Below are 20850 nucleotides of genomic sequence, written 5' to 3'. Positions count from 1 at the left end.
AACAACAGATCAGGGAGTTCAAGGCAACTCAAGTTACAGGGGTGGGGTGGTGGGGGGGTGACTCACAAACAAGGCTGGAGAGGCCCTAACACTACAGCAGAACAGAAGGGGAGATGGTTCAGGTCTTGGTTTTACAAACTCATCTGCTGGGAAAACCAAGGCCAAACCTGGGGGGGGTTGGATATGGAGGTTGTAGCAGAAGGAGCCTGAAACACAGAGCCTGGTACTAGATGAGGCCTGAACCAAACATCAGCCAGAGTCAGGCCCTGCTTACAACTTCACTGTCCAGTACATGAACTTGGTAAGGATGGGGCAGGTGTTGCTAAAACAGAGACACTCCTAATAAATACTAGGCACTAGCTAGTCACTAAACACAGTCCAGAAGGGTAGTACGAGAATACCCTGCTACAGCGTTATAGAATAAATACACTCCCCGGAGATGGTACAGGGACACACTGACCCCTCCTACGGTTCGAACCAACAGGTCCAGGGTGTAGGGTGGTAACTAAGCACGTGAGAGGGGTGATACACAACTTGTTTGTATCAGGGTATAAAGAGGGGTCACAGAAGGTACATCTGGCCAAGGGGGCAGTGGAAAGTCCCGCTGCTGACTGAGCTGGTCCATTCTCATGGGCGAACATGTCCTAGTGTCCATGCAGAGTCTAGGGGGTGCTAGTACAAGTGCTTTGTCAACAACAAACCTGGCCAAGCGCCGAATGAGTCTGTTGTCTTTTGGGCAGTTTGACTGAGGGCTGCAGGGCCAGCTGCCATGAAATGCAGCCAACAGGGTTAGTCCTGAGAGAGGCTGGGCACCTGCAGCTAGGGTGACCAGACAGCAAGTGACAAAAATCAGGACAGGGTGTGTGTGGGGGGTGGGTAATAGGAGCCAATATAAGAAAAAGACCCAACAATCAGGACATCTGGTCACCCCACCTGCAGCTCCCACTGGTTTCAGAGGGAGATGCAGGAGCTCAGCACTGCTCAGAACTGGCCCATTGTGATGGAAGTGGAACATTCCACCGTAGGCGTGGTGACCTAGACAGAGAGGTGGAGACAGGTGAGTAGGGTGACCAGACAGCAAGTGTGAAGAATCGGACAGGGGGTGGCAGTGGGGGGTAAATAGGAGCCTATATAAGAAAAAGACCCAAAAATCAGGATTGTCCCAATTTTATAGGGATATTGGGTCACCCTATAGGTGAGGGCTGCATAAGAGAAAGGAGCTATTCATGACCCTGGAATTCACTGTCACAAACAGCCCCAGCTGGTGACTCCAGATCTGGAGTGTAATTTGACTCATTTGAGAGTTTAGAAGCAGCCAGAGCCTTCCCGCTACAGCTCCCTTGGAGGGGGAGGGGCATGAGACAGGTCACTTTGCTCAAATGACAAGGTGGTGATGACCCGCAACTCTGTTGTGATGCAGAGATTGTTGGGTCAGCCCCCAGGGGCTGCAGCATTTCACACCAGGCTGTCGCCCAGAGCACATGGCTGCTGCCTGTGGGTCTGAGTATAGGGACCAGGGTGATGGAGCAGGGCCTTTGGGACCAACCTGCTTCCATTGCTAAAGAAGGGAACGTGAGACACAGAAGGATGAAGGAAAGTATTCTTGTAAGGAAGAAGGAAACAAGGCGGGGAGGGAGGGATGAAGTATTGATAAGGAGAGGGTGTGTGTGGGTGCGGGGGGGGAGAAAACCAAAGAAGTTAGTGAGAAACACCAGGGAAGTAAGGGGAATGGGAGAAGAGAGGAAAAAGAGAGAAGAGAAAGGAGAAGCACAGAAATGGATGGGGGTAAAAACCTAGACGGATTTCTTTAGCATCAGGTAGGATCGCAATTGCCTTTGTCAGGATAAGCTCAAAGCAGCCAGTTGTAACTACCAGGGGTTAACAATGCAGGTATTTGTACAACTCAAAAAGGAAAGTTTACAACTGGCCTTAGCTGAGAGCTGGCATCAGCTTGGTTTTTACCTTTCAGGTCCAACTGCAACGTAATCTCTTCTTTCTGTTGATTTGATCACTGCAGCTTGTCTGTCAGAAGTAGTAAGAGAACCTGTTCCTATCAAGAGGTAAGGAATGCACCTTCTCCTAGCAATGGAGTGGAAACTAACCAATCTCAGTGTACTTTCAGGTGAAGAAAGTGAACCTATCCTTTGCTGTCAAAGGCTACAAGCAGTTTCATAAGATTAAAGCAAGATACATAACCAAAGCTTCTGAGAGGTTACAGAAGTATTGACTTGCTCTAGCCAAAAATAAGGAAACCACTTATACCTACCAGATTAACAATACAGCTGATTGTATGGAGAGAAAGAGAAACCAATCCAGCAATTCATCACGCAGAAGGTGTGCATTTATATTCCCTATTACAAAATGAATCCAATGACAATTCATTTACATTTGTTGCCTGACAAAAATATGGTCTGTCAAACATTGATCTTTGCAGGAGGTCATATTTCGAGATGCAAGGATGACACATGGCTGTCGTTTACAGGAAGGAATTAGCTGATCCATCCTTTTAAGGAGGTAAGAAATATGGGAATGGTGTATTGTAATAGTCAATGGTTCTGGTCATCCATTCAGGTGGAAGGAAGGTAACTGATGAAATCTTCCTCTCTAAAGAGCACAAGAAGTTGCTGTACTGAATAAAGCAATAAAAATGGGAGCTACCTGTTCAGATGAAAGCAAAGTAGTTAGTAATTCTAACCAATGATGATGATCTCTGCTCCTTTTTCCTTCCCAGAGAAGGCCATTGGTTGTTCCTACAAGGATGTAACAGGGAAGTTATTTCAAAGAACAAGTGCAACTAACCAGAGTGTGAAGATGAGCATTGAGCCTGTTCTTGCATTTGCAGAGAGGAGTTGTCCAGCTGATTCTATTTGTGCCTAATTGATCATTGTTGCTTATTTTTCAGATGTCAAGAAATAAGGAACTGATCATTTCTATCAAGAGGTAAGGAACGCACCTCCTCACAGCATGGAGGCAGGAATGAAAGGCTCTGTTTCTATTTTCAGGTGAAAGGAAGGTCTTACCATTCAAGGGAGGATGAGAGGCTGCTGAATTTAAGAAAAAAGAAGTCAGACAGGTAACAATACTTGGCCAGAGGGAAGAGCATTTTACTTCTAGTTCAGAAAAAGGCAAGCAGCCATTTATAAGCTTCAGGTTTTAACCAGTGTAGCTAGCTGTACCGCTAAGAATCAAAGCCTTGCGGTGGAACATGACTGACAAGTAGGTGAGCACTGAAAGGTCTCTAGAAGCCTAATGATCTGGATGCTAAGGAACCTTCTCCACTGATGACTCTTCATAGCTGGTAATAAGTAGTAATAAATAATTCTGTCAAACATTGATTGCAGGTTTTGCTCTTCTGAGATATGAAGAGACCAGGTGGTCATTCCTACCAGGGAGAAGTGAGGCTTAGTGGCATGGCTGTCCTGGGCAAGGAGGTAAGAAATACCAGTCTCCAAACATCCATGTGTACATTAAGTGGTGTGGATTTTGCTTTCAGGGAGAAAAACTGTGGAAGACCTTACTTGTCATGGGGAGAGTGTCAAAAGCAGACACAAGATAAAGCAATATGGACTTGCCAACTGCTCAATCCATTGAGGACTCCAGTGACAAAATGCTTTTTTTTTATTCCCTTGAAATAACACAGACAAAAAAGCCACTTCAAATAGTTCAGCTAGTCGCAAATCTGAATCAAGTCAGCAGAACATCACAGACATGGAGGTAAGCATTTAAGTTTCCCTGGTTCTAAATGAATCTGGTGCTAAAGCAACACTTGCAGACCAAATAAATAGGCCACATTGCATCTGGAGATGCAAGGAGACCAGAGGGCTGTTGTGTTCTAGAAGGGACTAATGCAAATCTGACTAGCTGAACCAGGCATATCAGTTGGTAAGAAAAAAAAAAAGCAACTTTCTTTAACATTCAAGTGGAAATTAATAGATCCTCATACTTTCAGATGAGAGAAATGCAGATGAGTTGAACGTTGAGGGTGTGAAATCTTCAGGACGTTGCTAGAAGATCTGGGATATCTACAGAAAGGAAACAAGCAAAACTCGTCACTGTTACCAAGAGGTAAGGAACTCACCTCATAATGGAGAAATTGATGGATCTGGTTTCCCTTCAGGTGAAAGAAATGCAGCTGATCTGATCTCCTGGGGATTGAGGATTATAAGCAGTCATATTACTGCAGAACAAACAAATGCATGTTGCCAGACCTGCAAAAAGCTGCCTTCCTTGACTAGAATGGGAAGACAATCACTTATCACCTTCAAGTTTCAAACCCACAATGCAGCAGACCATCACTGACAAGGAGGTGAGCATTTAGGATTCTCTTATTACCAAATGGATTTGTCTTTTCAGGAGGAGAGTTACAGATGCTCAGGATTTGAGTACAAAGGAATAGGAATGGAGCTGAACAGATCCAACACCTGAAAAGACGATTGGATCTCAAAATATGAAAGACCCTTCATTCAATAAAGCAACAGGATTGGCTCTGAGGAGAGGTAAGCAGCATTTGGTAAGTCTAAGAAATGAGCATAGCAATTTTGTAGTGCTGATTGTAACTTATGTTGTGCCAAAGGGTTTGTTACAGCTGATCAGACATCTCAGGAGCTAAGAGGATGTGAGGGGGATGGCATATGTCAGGTGATTCGTCTTTATTAGGAGGTGGTGAACCTGCTTGTCACTTCTGAGTGACATCAGTGGCTTTGGTTTTGCTTGATGAAGGAAAGAGCCAGCGTGGACAATATTCAAGACAGAATGTTCAAAAGTTGCTGCTGGGATGGAAGTAAAGAAGAAAGCCCTGGAGACGGGTTAGTGCTGGGACACAGACACTATCCTGGAGGGGCCTGGGACAGGGTATGTAACCATAGCGACCAGCGGGTCCTTTCCCCACTGTGGTCCTGGCTCGCATGCACAGGGTGAAACCGATCGCCATGTTTGGGGTCAGGAAGGAATTTTCCTCCAGGGCAGATTGGCCAGAGACCCTGGAGGTTTTTCGCCTTCCTCTGGGGCATCGAGCAGGGACCAGCCCTTAGGGCCATTTACGAACAGACATAATAAAATCAGAGAGAACTTGTCTCCCTTTGTTTTTTGAATTTTCTATAAACCCGTCCTGTGCCCCTCGGCCATGCCCATGCTCCCAGCCCCGCAGCTGGGCAGAGTCCCTCCCAGGTGCACTGCTCCCCCATCTGTGCCAGCATGGCCCCCATGTCACTGTCCCACTCCAGCAGGGACCCAGCACAGGAGGGACCAGCCCACCGTCCCAGAGAGGGAAAAGCCGTGTGCACGGCCCCCAGGGATGGGGAGGGGACATGGCCAGGTGCACCGGTCGAGGGGAAAGCAGGAAGCACAGCGGCACTGTTACCATGTTACTCTCCCAGGATGCCCCGAGGGGCCAGGCCAAGGCTTTTGGTCGGCCACATCCAAGCGCTCTGCCCCGCTGCTCCGGACCTAAGATCCCCTCAAAGATGGCTCTGAAAGGGGCAGTCAGTGACCCCAGAGCAACTGTTCCACTGGCATGGTGGGGCCACCGCTCCCTGGGCACCTGAACTGGACTCACAGGCTAGCAGCGAATAGTCCCCCAGGGTGGGTTCTGCTCTGGCTGCCCCTCGCTCCAGAGGGGCCATCAGGCATCCAGGAAGCTCTTGCCTTCAGCTGTCCTCTGCAGTCTGCTCCAGCTGTGCCCTCCTCTCTTCTAACCCACCCTCCAAGTCTGGGACCTCTCAGGGCGGTGCTGGGTTGGGCTGCAAGAGCTCATTCCCCCTGTATTGCCCAGCATGGGGTCCATAGATCTCATTACAGGCATTCTGGGAAATCAGATCTCCATGATCTGCCTCAGGGGACTGGGAGCACGACCAGGGGACACAGGACAGGGTCAGTATTAGCAGCACGTGGCTGGAGGGGATGAGAAGAGGGAGAGGGGCCAGTAACATGTTACTTCTGCATCCACTTCCTGCCCCTCCCCAATCAGCTTCCCAGCCGCACGCTGAACCTAAACCACAGGGCAATGCCCAAAACGTTGTTGTGGGTTCTCAAACCTCTATAAACCCAGCCGCCTGAAAGCCACCGGGGCCCGATTCTCCCTGCAGGGAGACAGCATCTCCAAGGTGAAGACAATATAAGTGACTCGTACCTTGGGAAGGCAGTTGGGGAGAATGCGATATCCTGTGCAAAGATACCACGTGAACTGGTGTCACTCACAAACAGTGGTGCAGGAAGGGACCTAACACCAGAGAAGAACAAAATGGGGAAGGTCGTGGTCTTGGTTTTGCAACAATCTCCTCATTTCAGCTTCTATTTGGCAAAACGAACACAAACCAAGGGTTGGGGGAGGAAGGTCAGATCAAGATTTTATTTTCTTGTAACCCTTCCCCCCACAAGATCATGGAGAGGGGTGGAGGGATGGTTCCGGCCCATCTCAGCCTGGCCTGAACACTGCACCATGGTCTGTACACACCCTGCCTAGGAGGAGCAGGCTGCAGGGGTATAAAACCACCAGTTAAATCCCCAGATCCCAACATGTGACATATTCTGCAGTGCTGGTGATCACAGCCCCACCTACAACAAAGTCTGCTGCCTCCCTTCATGGAGAAGGGCAGAGCTTAACTGTGCATCCGGCTTCCACACACACTGCATCCCCAGGCGTCAGCCAGGGTCAAATACCAGACACCAGAGAGTGGGGCTGATGGCACCAAGGCACAGGACAGACAGAGGCTGGGCACCCGCAGCTCCCACTGGTTCCATGTGGCCAGTGACAGAGGGACAGAGACACATGGGTCGGGGGAGTGATGAAGAGACCCCGGCAGGGGAGGGGAGATCAGACTGAAGGCAGCGTCTCTCACAGCCTAGGGATACATGAGACTCCTTCCAAAGAAGGAAGCAGGAACCGTTGCATGGCCGGGCTTCTCCCCAGCTTGCCAAGGGCTCACTGCCACACCCAGGCTCTGACACACTTTAGTCCCAAACTAGAACTAATCAAGCCAGTTTCTCAGCTCACTTTCTGCATCTCAGGGGACTCTGGCAGATGCTTCCTGCCATTTCCTACCCTATCCTCCTCACAGCCCCTCCCTCTCGGGAATTGCCCTCTGGCCCTGAGAGCCCCAGGTGCTGCCTGGCCCCCTTCATTCGTCCAACAGGGGTGTGGGACCTACTGGTGCCAGCCACCGAGTGACATACACCCCCCTTCAGAAAAACCTGCCTTTCCCTTATGTGAGGGGCCCTCTCTGGACTGCTCTCACTGCCAATCCAGAACAGACTCCATGGTCACATATAGCCATGTCCCCAAGTGCCCCACACTCCTTAATGCCAGGCAGTCTATAGAATTTCATCTTCTCCAGGGTTTCCAGGTCTCCGCACAGTGTCTCTAACTCCCTAAAGCTCCTGACCATCAGGATCTGGCCACCCTCTCCTCCCCAGTGGCCTGATGTTCTGCCGACAGCTGCTCCTTCTGTCACTGAACCATCAGTAACCCCATCCTGCAGCCTCCAGTCATTCTGGGGCATCTCCAGTCCTCAGGACGGGAACCATAAAACAGGTGTCCCATTTCCTGTTCTGCAGAGGATCACGGCTTTCACCGTGGCCCTGGAGGTTCTACCTGGGTCCCCATACACCCTCCTCCCTACAGAGCCCTGAGCTCTGCCTCGATCAGGGAGCCCCTTTTCATGAGCCCTGAATAAACTTCAGACGTATTAAGCAGGGTCCTCTGGAGACAGGACAGAACTGGTTTTTCAGAGACATTATTTTGGAAATTCAACTAATAGCCCTTTTTATTGGCCAGTCACTGCTGCTTCCTGAATTCAGCACAGGGAAAGCCCATCACTTCTGCCTCTCCCCCCACAAGAGGTACCACCAGCAGCAGCCACAAATGTCATTTGTGCTGCAAAGTCCTCCAGGGTCTCTGCTCCACAGCCTGCTTGTTGCTAAAACTCCCCTCCTGCATGGGCTGTGTCAGCCTCCCTTCAATAGCTTCTGGGGAGAGTCACATCACTCTCTGACTGGCCAACCTTAGAGCCCAAGTCAGTTAACCCCTGGCCTGTGATTGCTGCTGGGATGTAACAACCACAGGGGAGGGGAGCAGTTTCCAGGTTCAAAGTGGTGACACTTCAGCCCATAACATCACTGGGCATTTAATAGCCATTGTCTTTGACCACAGGCAGAATTGTTGCTGGCAGATCACTGCCTCCCATGACTGACACTGGAACCAGTCTCCTGCATTTTAAGATACTGATAAGTTACTGGAGATACAATGTCCTTTTCTCCCATCAGCCTTAACACTGTCCATTTCCCAGCCTGTTACCTAGGATTAACTGCACTGTCCTACATCGCTGGGGCATTGTGAGCTCACTTGAAAAGGGAACAGAATAGGGTTTGTGACCTGGGACAAGGTTTTCTTGCTTGTATTTCACTCTTGAAATAGCAGATTTTTCCTACCCTGGTTTTGGCAGAGCATTTTGGAGGACTGAAGAATCAGAGTGGGACAGTCTGTAGCCTCAAGAGGTATTTAGGCCCTGAACTCCTGTGGAAATTACTGGGAATTAGGAGTCTAAATATCTTGGTGGATCTGGTCCTGTGACCTCACAATAGACCAAGCACCAAGCTGCAAGTGGTCCAGTGCTCAAATGAGGCAGGAGAGAATCCTGATCTCCAGTGGAGCTGGTCAAACTTTTAGGGACTTTTTAAATAAAAACCCCCAAAGAATTCACAGAAAATCATTTATTCCTTTAAAAGTTTGTGGAAAATATTTAATATTTTCTGACCAGGTCTAGCCCCAAAGTCCCTGTACAATTTTCTTTCAGCCTCTATGTACCAATCCAGCCACTGTAACAGAATCTAACTTGCCCAGTTCAGGAGAGTTGTAGCTGTGTTGGTCCCAGGAGGAGGCACAGAAAATGCGTGAGGTAATCTCTTTTACTGAACCAAGTTCTGATGGTGGAAGAGACAAGCTTTTGAGCTTCTTGTGACCTGAGGAGCTCTGTGGCGCCTGAAAGCAGGAAACCTGGTTCAGTAAGAGATTACCTGCTTCACCCACCTTGTCTGTGTTTTACGAGTGTCAGTCACCATGGTACTGGAACTCTGGAGCTGGTAGCAGAGCTCACAGCTACCAGCCCAGGCAATGTGTGAGCCTGGCAGCCTGAACCACAGATGTTACATGGCTCATTGCCACCATCCATTGGTGAACAGGGGAAAGAGCAGCAGACAGGGGAAGTACAGCTGGAGAACTCATTGCCCAAGCTTTCTACCTGAAACCCTCCATGACCTTTTGGGTCCTCAGCAGGACTGTACACGAGCCCCAAGTTGGTCAGATAATGTCACTGAACGGAGAGAACAAGACTGAGGGGAACAAGGCTCCTACCTGGAGGCAAGAACTCCGCTCAGGGGTCCTGTCACCCTCTCCACAGAGGGCTTTGCAAAGAGGGGGCACGGAGGAGACTTCCCAACAAGAGGCAACATTGAGGGGGGTCTTGGCTGAAGCTGCAGTGGAGGGAAGTGAACTCTGGTGAGGGGCCCCGACACAGCACCCGTACAGCTGAGATCACTATAGTGGGGATAGGTGGGGGAAGGGCTCACAAGAATTGACAAGACCCTTCCCTGAGGGAAGCCTGGAAGCTGGAAGTTTCTGCTTTGGTTCTCCCCAAAATGATCTTCCTTGAAATCGCTCTCCAGTCTCCAAGGTGCCACAAGTGCTCCTGTTCTCTCCAGGGAAGTTCACGTGCAAGGGCCATGCAGCCGAGATCACAGCTTGACCAGCCACTGAAGACTCCTTAAGGCAGCTCAGTGGGTCACTTCTCTTCCCAGCAGGGTCTCCAGCTATTGTAAAGAAGCCCTTCTTACTGCAGAGCTGTCATCCTGAGCCTGCAGGCAGAAACAGCTCAGAGATGTGAACTGCTCAGTGCATCTTAACAGAAGTGTTAATTCTGTACCAAATTGAGAATGTCTACATTAACTATTTCATTGCTGAGCATTTTAACAGCCAACCAGTGTTTTTATCTCACAAGTGAGAAAATTCCCCAATTTTAGTTTGCATTTTTAGTACTAAACTGTGCTGGACAATCACAATTAAAAAATTGAGAAACAGCATAAAAAAAGTAAAATGCAACAGCACAAGGGATACTGTACTGATCTTATTAATCATTGACATAATTAAAGCCATCCCCTGTTAAAACATAGCCATAGCTACTGCAAGCTCCTCAGCTTGCAGCATTTCAAAGCTCACTCCCATTTCCCCATCAAGACATTTCATACAGAACATTGCTTGTTTGAAAAAGTTTCCTTTTTGTCAGAGTGTCCACTTAAAAAATGTGTCAAACAGAAAGAACAAAAACAGTTTTCCCGCAGAGTTTTTTGTGTGGAAAAATTCCCAGCATCACCAGTGACTGCCTGGTGGGCCAGGGTGACTTTGACCACCACAGGATTTATTTTTGGGGGGAGGGAGGGCAGGGGGAAGAGTGTGGCACGGAAACCAGAGAACAGAGCAATTCTTTTAGACAGGACCGCAATAGTATTTAATCATCATCATCATCACCACCCCACCCCAGTACTTATTGTCTATTTCCTCATGAGGTCACCAAGCTTCCCCAAATTCAGCATGTTCTTTTCCAAGGGGTGACTTGGCCAGACACTGATGTGATGCTGTCTTTAGTACAGCTCCTGCCACTCTGCTAGTACCATCTGTAGCTCTTTAGCACGGCTTTTGCTTCCAGCAGTGGTGTGAGTGGGGTCTGACATAGGCCCTAGACCTCTCCCTCCACCAGCAGCCTCTGAGAAGGTCGGTGGTTAACTGGAGCCACAGGACCATGCCCTACTTCTCATGTTTGGGGTAGTCTATTGTCTACAGCTGCTGGGGATGTTGGTGGGGTTTTTGCTGCCTTGCACTCATACGATGCTCACTCGGTCACATCCAGCCAACTCTCCACAGGGGTCCTGCTGCAATATTCCCTTGTTTATAACTTTCCCATTGGCTGTACGGAAAGGAAAATCTGGGCAGGAAGACAATGGCGAATTGGTGACACAGAAACAATTAGGAGAAGAATGGGTAGAGGCTGCCTGTGAACCTTTATGGGAACAGGCAGAGAACATTAGTGAGCAGGCAGGACAAATGGCAGTGGGATTTGGACATGATCTAACCTACCTCCCACCATGATACCTCGCCCCTAGATAAGCACCTTACTCAGCCTCCCTCTCCACCTCCATAGAGAGTCTCTCCAAGCACCTGCAGTCATGTGATCCTGGCTGACTCCCCCATCCAGTCCCCTAGTCAGACTTTGCCGGCGTTCCCAGCTGCAGGTCATAGCAGTTCATCTCTTGGTTAACACAAACACCCCCCATGTGCATTGAACTGAGAGGAGTGTCCATGCTTCTGTCTGATCTGTGAGCAACGAGGCTGTGGGTGAAATCCCAGCACTATGGGAGTCAATGGCAACGTCCCCACTGACTTCAGTGGGGCTAGAACTTTACCCTGTGCTCCTTCCCCATCACAGCTGGGAACATTCACCCAGCTTTCCTCTGAGTGGGTCTGAGGGGCAGGGTTGGTTTGACTGCAGTAGGGTCTGATGGGGGTGACAGAGACCCAGGGGAAATGCCACCCCTCTGCATTACAGTGCAGGGCACAACTCAGCCTGTGTGTGAGCAGTGGGGAGCTAAACCCTGGTCTGCAAGTTCACCTGGGGCACAGGGCTTGGGCCAGCTCTCTGCACCATGGGGCATTTCACTTGATGGGGAGCTTGTCAATATCCCTTTACTACAGGTGTTTTTAGAAGACTGCTTCCTACAGTATCTGAATCAGACTTTGCTTGTTTGTTAACACTTGGAGCTGATTAGAAACAGCCAGGGAGCAGGGCAGGAGATTGGGAAGCTTTGGGCCAAAAAGGTGGGGGCAACCAGAGACCAGCAAGGGAAAGAGGGAAGGGAAAGTATAACAGGGGGGCACCCACCTCTCATGAGCACCCCCTGGTCAAGTGTGTCTGCAGATTTCAAATAGTATCAGACCACACCCCCAGGAAGTCCTCCCTCCCTGGAGGGAATCATTTTAACCCACTGGGTCTCTTCTGGCCCCAGGTGGGACTCGTAGCCGTTCTGTTCCCCCTTGGGGGGGGGGGGTGTCTCAATCACAGTTCAACTGTAAGCCCAGTTCCCCAGTGGCCTATGGGAGGGGAGAGGACCCAGGACCACCCACTACTCCAGGTCCCACCCCAGGGATCCTAAGAACAGCAGCCACACACCACAGATACTTCTCTGGGCCACTTCCCCACAGCCCCAGCCTTCACCAGTACTTCACCCTTACCTCAGGGCTCTTCTACATTCAGACCCAGTAGCTAGCCAGGAGCTCTTCCTCAGTGACCAACAGCACTGAGTTGTCCATGGTGCAGCCATTCCCTTTGGCCAGCCAAGAGCCCCTCTACACTCCTCTAGCTTCAGCCAGGAACAGACTGACACTGCAGCTGAAACTCCTTTTATATGGCCATCCTGCACCCTGATTGGCTGCTTTCTGCAGCCTTTCCCTGATTGGTCGTGTCCTGTACAGTCTCTCTAGGCTGCTTGGAAGACTTAGCTCCACTGCTCCTTTCCTGGGACGGATGTGGCAGGACCCTGAGGCCTCCAGCAGGGGCCCTCTGGGCCTAGTCCACCCCATTGCAAAAAGTAAATGGAGAGAAAAGATAGAAAAGACAGCAAAAAAAAGAAAAACACAAAAACAAGAAAATATCTGATGGAAATAGCCCCAGGAAAGGGGGGATGGAAGAGGAAATAGAATAAATACAGGGAGAGAAAACAAGGGAGACAAGTGGGGAGAGCTGCAGGGATTGCAGGGGGTGGGGGAGGGTGACACACTGCCCATGGAGGGAAGGTCCCGTGTGCAGAGAGATGGGGAAGGGTCATGTGTACGGGGGAGGGGAGAACAGCTGTTTTTTAAAGAAGCACAGAGGCAATGATGAAAGGTGACAGATTTCACTTTCTATTATTTTGTATTGTCTGTTTCTAAATGGCCCTAAGGGCTGGTCCCTGCTCGATGCCCCAGAGGAAGGCGAAAAGCCTCCAGGGTCTCTGGCCAATCTGCCCTGGAGGAAAATTCCTTCCTGACGCAACCATGGTGATCAGTCTGACTCTGTGCGTGCGAGCAAGGACCAGGGTGGGAAAGGACCCACTGGTCGCTATGGTTACACATCCTGCCCCAGTCACACCCTGAGGTACAGTCTGTGTCCCACTATTTGCCAGTCTCCAGTGCTTTCCTCTGAGAAGGTACAACTCACTTCCTTGCTTCCATCCTGGCAGACGGAACCAGCTGCTCTCCTTCCCCCAGCAGGTGAACAGATCCGAATTTGAATCCCCCAACAGCCCTGTCAAGGTGAATGCTATTTCTTCACCAGTTCTGCCAGCAGCAGCATCGTTTCCCTACTGGCTGCTCTGACCAGCTGCACTGCTTTATCCTTGGTGGGTCCAACAGGCTCTTCCTCCATAGACAGGTATCAATCAGCCCCTTCATTAACACACAGACACAACCAGATAGTGCTGACCTGTGACAGTCACAACCAGCTCCACTGATCAGTCCGGACAGACACAACCTCTTACACTGCTTTCCTCTTCCCCTGCACTAACTTCTCCTTCCAGTTCCTCTCTCTCTATTCACAACCAGCTCCTTTGTGTCTCTCAAGCCTTCCTGTCTGGGAAGATCAGCTCAGCTGCATTTCTTCCACCTGAAAGACTGACCAGACCCATTATTGTCACTTGAACTCTCTGAGAATGTGTATTTCTCACCTCAAGAAAGGGGATGATCAGTGTCCATAACTGCTTCTTGAAAAGCACAGCCCCCTGCTCTCCTGACATCTGGAGAAGTGCGATGTGCTGTAACGATCAATATCTGACAGATTTGTTTGGTGTCTGGAGGGCTCTTCACTGAAATGATCATTTTTCATTTAATTTAGGTGGCAAAATGGAACCTTAGATGCTCACCTCCGTGCTGGGAACGGTCTGAGTGTGGCTGTGTTTCTAGAGATGCAACCAGCTGCATTGTTTAACACTTCCTGGGGATAAGTGGCTACTCTCCTTTTCCATGAATAGACTCACAGGATGCTTCTCTTACATCTCTGCATACATATTTTTTTTCTCTCTCAAGTTGGCAGCATTCCCTCTTGACATATAACATAGGCTCCGAAAGAAAAAACAAAGTCTTTGATTTGCACTGGGATGCTATACGCAGGTACTGTATATTCCTTACCTCCTGATAAAGAGGAATCCCTGTTGTCTGCTATGGTCCTCAACTCTTCACGTATCTTGGGATGTGTCATCAGCTGTAACAATCAGTTTTTGACACAGCATTACTTATAGTCAATCTTGGGGTGTCCTACAGTTTTATGGTGCTTTCCCCAACCTTATTCCCTTGGCAAATAACCAATATAGAAATATTCACTGAGGCTGTGGGGAGCTGACCAGAGATACAGTCACCTGCAATCTTCCAAACAGATTTCATAGGTTCCTGAACTATTCCTTATCTACAAGGAAAAATACTTTCTTCACTTCACAACAGGTCACTCACCTGGCCAGTCAGGTTGCTCGCACAGTATTCCTCTCCTGGCATGCAAGATGAATTTCATTTCTTCCATCTGAAAGAATAACCAGATCCCGGAACTTAACCTTGAAAGTCACGAGAAGGTGAGTTCTTTACCTCTTGGCAGCAGTGCTTAATTTCACTTTTTTCCTTTCAGTGAGAACCGTCACAGCTCTTCTAGGAGCTTCCTCAAGTTTTTTTATATCCTCAGTGTTCAGATGCGCCTCTCCCAGGGGCGGCTCTAGGCCCCAGCAGGCCAAGCGCGTGCTTGGGGCGGCAAGCCGTGGGGGGCGCTCTGCCGGCACCGCGAAGGCGGCAGGCAGGCTGCCCTCAGCGGCTTCCCTGTGGAGGGTCCGCTGGTCCCGCGGCTTCGGACCCTCCGCAAGCAAACCACCGGAGGCAGCCTGTCTGCCGTGCTTGGGGTGGCAAAATCCATAGAGCCGCCCCTGGCCTCTCCCATCGGAAGGTAGGAGAGGATCCATTCGTTTCCACTTGACTGGTACAGATCAGCTTCATTAATTCCTGCTAGAGCACCACAGCCTCTGCTCTCCTATCAGGAGAGGTACGATCTGCTGCTGGAATGATCAATACTTGGTATTTATTCCTGATAGGGTTTGCAACTGCTGCTTTGGCACAAGGTTTATTTGGTAAGAAGAGAAACTTGAAACTCACCTCCTTGGTCCATGATCTGCAGGGATGTTTACAGCTGGAAAGTGCAACTGGCTGCACTGTCTCAGGGGGCTGCTCTCCATTCCCAGGACTATAGCTGCAGAATGCTCTTCTGTCCCCTCTGTGTATTCAGCAGGTGGCCAGGCACATTGCGTTAGCAAAGTCTGCACCTGCTTCTCACATTCTTCCCTTGACAAGTGAAGCAGCAGCAGTTCTTCTACCTGCAAGTTAATAAGGTCCATTAATATCCACGTGGGTGCTCTGAGCCTGGGCATTTCTTACTTCCTTCCCAGGACAGTTGCTTTCACTTATTTCCTCCTGGCATGGGTGGTCCCCTGGTCCCCTCACATCTTGAATGATGATCACCTGTAAACATCAATGTTTCAGAGAATTTTTATTTGTTTTTCTAGCTATGCAGAGCCATCAGTCAAAATGTGCTTCATTTGGCTTCCAGAGGCTCTTCTCTGCTCACCTCCTTGTCAATGATTTTCCATTGCCTGGCTGTGATTTTCAGAGGTGCAACCAGCTACATTGTTTAATAAATGATGCAGAATTGGCTTTTTCCCAAACTGGAGTCATAAGATGCTTTTCTTGCATCTGCACTGGTATCATTTCCTGCCTGACTGCATTCTTAAGTTCAGCCATGTCTTGGAATCTTCCTTCCTTGAGAGGTAACAACCTCCCTCTCCCCTGACATCATTAAACCAGTAACACCCAGGGACACTCCCTCTGCATGCAAACCATTGGAAAACCAAGGAAAACACAAGAAAATCCCCCACTTCATCACAGTAAGCACTGCCTTTCTTTCACCTGAAGGTAGAAACAGATTCACTGATTTCCACTCCTGTGCCAGGAGAAGGTGCATCCATCGCCTCTCGGTGGATATGATCTGTTTCATTCATTTTTTTCTTGACTGGGTCAAATCTCTTTGTGAGCTTCAGATAAACAATACACTGCAATGGTCAAATCAGGAGAAAATAAAAATATGATCAGTTGCACAGTAATCCCTTGCAAGTAGAGAGCTCTCAGCTATGGCCAGTCACACCATTTCCTTTTGAAATGTACAAACATCAGCCTCCCGCAAGGATCAGTTTTATCTCCAACACTGTTCAACTTATATTCGAATGACCTACCATTGCTGGATCTCGCAAGTTTGTCTATGCGGACGACATATGCCTCGGCACTCAGTCACACGCCTTTGACATATCTGAGAGTGTTCGGAACACAAACATGGTGGCTACTCCAGGTAAAAGATAGGAAACAAACAGTAGGAATAGGATAGGAAACAAACAGATAGGAAACAATAAGATAAGATATAGGAATATATAGGATATAAGATAAGATAACAATAAGATAAGATAGGAAACAAACAGCAGGAATAAATGTAGTATCCCCCAGGGGTCTGTACTGGGACCAGTGCTGATTAACATATTCATAAATGATCTGGAAATGGGGGTAACATTTGCAGGCGATACAAAACTACTCAAGATAGTTAAGTCCAAAGCTGATTTCAAAGAGTTACAAAGGGCTCTCACAAAACTGGGTGACTGGGCTACACAATGGCAGATGAAATTCAATGTTGACAAATGCAAAGTAATGCACATTAGAAAACATAATCCCAACTCTAAATACAAAACGATGGGGTCTAAATTAGCTGTTACCACTCAAGAAAGAGATTGTGGAGTCATTGTGGATAGTTCTCTGAAAACATCCACTCAATGTGCAGCAGCAGGCAAAAAAGCTAACAAGATATTGGGAATTATTAAGAAAGGGATCGATAATAAGACAGAAAATACCATATTGCCTCAATCTCCATGGTCTGCCCATATCTTGAATACTGTGTGCATTTGGGTATGGAACACCTTCCCCATGAGGAGAGATTAAAAAACTAGGACTTTTCAGCTTTGAAAAGGGACAACTAGGGGGGTTGAAAATCATGAACATTGAATAAGGAAATGTTATTTATTTCTTCAGATAACATAGGAACTAGGGGCCACCCAATGAAATTAATGGGCAGCAGATTTAAAACAAAGTATTGCTTCATAGTCAACCTGTGGAACTCCTTGCCAGAGGATGTTGTGAAGGCCAAAACTATACCAAGGTTCAAAAAGGAACTAGAGAAGTTCCTGGAGGACAGGTCCATCAATGGCTATTAGTCAGAGTGGGAAGGATGCAACCCCATGTTCTTCATGGCCCTAGCCTCTGTTTGCCAGAAGCTGGGAGTGGGCAACAGGGGATGGATCACTTGATGATTCCCTGTTCTGTTCATTCCCTCTGAGGCACCTGGCACTGGCCACTGTCGGAAGACAGGGCACTGGGCTAGATGGACCCTTGGTCTGACCCAGTCTGGCCGTTCTTATACAGAACCCAGATGTAGACGCCCCCACTTGTAACCCACTAGACCCCACTCCCCTCCCAGAGCTGAGATAGAGCCCAGGAGTCCTGACGGGGTCGCTCGCTCCACGGAGTTAGTAACAAAGTAAGAACAAACATTAAAATTTTAACCCTAACCTGTCTCCCTTAAGTGACTTGCCACAAGATGTCATAACACGTAAGTATTAGAGCTGAGTGGGTCTAATATTTATTTCATTTCCTTTCTCTTATATAGGAATTAGAGTGCCTAAGTAGCCCTCACCTACCAAACCCGGAAATGGTGCCCCTGCTGGCTTGGTGGAGAGAAGAGCCCTGCAGCATGCAAGGCAGGTTTCCTGGGATGACTGTGGAGGCAGAGATGCTCTGGCCCCTGTAGAGATGCTGCACAGAGCAGCAGGAAGGCTGTCTTTGGGTTCAGGCCCTAGGTCCCAGGAGCTGTGGGTTCCGTTCCCAGCACTGTGACTGGACAGGTGCTGTGGCTAATGTTCCTGTGTGCTCCATAGGGCAGGGCCGTCCCTCGCTCTGCGGCTGTAGCTGTGGTGACAGAGGCGTTCAGTTATTGCAAAGGGAGGTCAGAGTGAGGTTGTGAAGCAGCCTTCTGTGTGGAGGTGGAACTTGGAAGGCAAAGCTGTGACCTCTACCTTCTTCTTCAGCAACAATTGTTAGGGACAGAACAGAGAGAAATTAGGTCTGGTTGATGCTTATTTTAATGTATAGAATCCCACACTCCATGTGCATTTGATGCCACCAAATTACTGGGCATTAACACAGCCTCTCAGGACAGCCCCGTTGGTGTATATTTACTCCACTCAAAGGTACAATTCTACCCCAAACTTTTTGCAAATGGAAGATGGTTAGAGTCTGGCACACAAATCTAGGTTTGAATTACATTGGCCAAGTGGCTCATAGTTTTTACTGGTCTTCACTGCAGGTTCCTCCTTCTGTCTGGTATTCATCCTTCTGGAGCCAAAGGCAATTCTTTGGAATCAGAACTGTGTGTAGCTAAGGGTGTTCTTATTTTGCTTTTGGTTGGAAGTGGGCAGAGTAATTCCTGGGGAAAAACATCCCTCCAGGACTATTTCACCTGGAAGCAGGACAGAACAAAAGACTCCAACAGAGCACAGAGCAATCCTAGATGAGACAGAGACAATGGGACCTACTTGTGAAGGTTTAATGACAGAGAAGAGAGGAAATTGGAAAACTTGGGGGAATGTATTCACTGTCCTACCATGAACCCTTCATTCTAATGGCTGTGGGAAGTGGGAGAAAAGGACACCCACGTATCCCATTCCTCACAAGTACAAGCCGATAGTTATCCAACCCATCCTTAAAATGAACACCCTGTAATTAGCCCAATATCAGACAGTGCGTTCCATTCTGGGAGAGTAAGACGTGCGTCTGACGAAGTGGGGATTCACCCACGAAAGCTCATGCTCCAATACGTCTGTTAGTCTATAAGGTGCCACAGGACTCTTTGCTGCTTTTACATATCCAGACTAACACGGCTACCCCTCTGGTACTTGACCCCATTCTGGGAGAGAGCTCTGTTAAGTCAGCGTCTGACTAGGCTCCAGTCTCCTAGAGTAATAACACCTGGTTCCTATACAGTGTTTTCCATCAGAAGATCTCCAGGTGCTGTGCAAAGGAGCTCAGTGTCCTTATTCCCATTTTACAGATTCAGCAACTGAAGCACAGGGAGAGGAAGAGGCTGTTGGAGGGCTCCCCCTTCCCCCTCTCCCCGGGTTCCAGCTGTTAGAGCACTTTCCCTTCCCCCTCTCCCCGGGTTCCAGCTGTTAGAGCACTTTCCCTTCACCCTCTCCCTGGGTTCTTGTCACGCAGACAGGAAGCTGAAGAGCAGAAAGCAGAAGAGCAGAAAGCAGAAGAGCTGGCAACATGATGTTTATTGGGGTTAGTTCCAAGCAAACATATCCAGAGCTCTACATGCCGGCAGAGTCTGTTCCCCAGTGCTCTGCTCCCAGCTCCGACGCCGCAGAGTGTATACCCCGCGTCCCCCTTCCCGGCTCCGACGCCGCAGAGTGTATACCCCGCGTCCCCCTTCCCGGCCCCGACGTCGCAGAGTGTTCACCCCGCGTCCCCCTTCCCGGCTCCGACGCCGCAGAGTGTTCACCCCGCGTTCCCCTTCCCGGCTCCAACGCCGCAGAGCCTTTATCCCGCGTCCCCCTTCCCGGCTCCAACGCCGCAGAGCGTTTACCCCGCGGCCCCCTTCCCGGCTCCAACGCCACAGAGCCTTTATCCCGATTCCCTTTCCCCGCTCCGACGCCGCAGAGCGTTTACCCCGCGTCCCCCTTCCCAGCTCCAAGACAACTGCAAACCATCAAAACCAGTTGGCAGTAAAAAAAAGAAACCTTGCAACAGACAAGGGATCATCCTGCCTGGGAATAGAAACAAAAGACTTTTTCAGTGTAACACTGAAGGGGAGAGGCCCCCTGAATCCATTCACTGAGGAAACATCTTGCTCAATGGGGGTGTTTCATGAACGTTTGGAGCTTGGTTCCTGTGACACTAGCGAATTCTGCAACAGACTGAACTTGGAGGGTGCGGGGGGGGGGGGGGTATTTTGCCAGCTAGGAAAGGGAACTATTGATAAGTGTGGCCCTAGTCTGCATTTTATGATTTTGTTTTGTACTGTAACCACTGGTTTCAACCGCTCTCTTGTTTCTAGTGGACTCTGTATTCTCTCTTAAATAAACCTTCTCTTGTTTCACTACAGGTGCTGTGTGGTTCACAGGAGCAATGATTTAAGGTGAAACTGGTAAAGTGGGATATGTTGCTCCTTTGGGGTCAGAGGCTCTGGGTTTTCTGGGAGTAGCAGCATCAGGGGCTGGATATCACAGGGGATTGCTTCAAGGGAACTGGGGTGCACCTGGGAGGCAGACAGGGCCGGCCTAACCCTAGGAGAGTGCTTGAGTGGCTGACGGGGTGGGGGGGTTAGGGAGCTGACCCCAGCCATCATGACAATGCTCCCTCTGGCTACAGGGTGACTCACAGTCCTGGGTACCCCAAGAAAATCACAGGCAGCTAAACCCCAGACTTAAGCGCCAGGTTCAATTCCTCCATTTGCTTGCGGGGGAGAAAGGATTTGCACAGGGGTCTCCCACCTCTCAGGACAGGTTTCCTAACCACTGGGCTAAGGGATAGTCTGATGGAGGAGCCCTCGGTTTCAGTTGTCATATGCTGGATCAATACCAAATCATTGGAGCAGGGGGACTGGGCCCTGGATTTCCCACCTCCCAGGCCAGTCTCTACCCACCAGG

The 20850-nt window shown here is 49.2% G+C and overlaps 2 long non-coding RNA genes across 3 annotated transcripts; both read left to right on the top strand.

Moving 5' to 3' along the window:
• The first annotated feature begins 1266 nt into the window (after window positions 1–1266).
• On the top strand, window positions 1267–2840 carry LOC120384389. The gene is made up of 3 exons (XR_005588823.1): window positions 1267–1605; window positions 1970–2334; window positions 2435–2840. It is a non-coding gene; the product is annotated as an uncharacterized LOC120384389 (long non-coding RNA).
• An 82-nt stretch (window positions 2841–2922) lies between these two features.
• LOC120384379 lies at window positions 2923–5073 on the top strand. 2 transcript variants are annotated; one of them, XR_005588790.1, is made up of 6 exons: window positions 2923–3073; window positions 3342–3431; window positions 3641–3714; window positions 3950–4065; window positions 4354–4496; window positions 4720–5073. It is a non-coding gene; the product is annotated as an uncharacterized LOC120384379 (long non-coding RNA). The 2 variants fall into 2 exon arrangements; XR_005588791.1 differs by having other exon boundaries at window positions 4354–4510.
• The last annotated feature ends 15777 nt before the right edge of the window (window positions 5074–20850 follow it).

Source organism: Mauremys reevesii, linkage group 16 (genome assembly GCF_016161935.1).
Source record: "Mauremys reevesii isolate NIE-2019 linkage group 16, ASM1616193v1, whole genome shotgun sequence".
NCBI classification, from domain to species: domain Eukaryota; kingdom Metazoa; phylum Chordata; order Testudines; family Geoemydidae; genus Mauremys; species Mauremys reevesii.
This window is presented reverse-complemented; position numbering and strand designations above follow the sequence as displayed.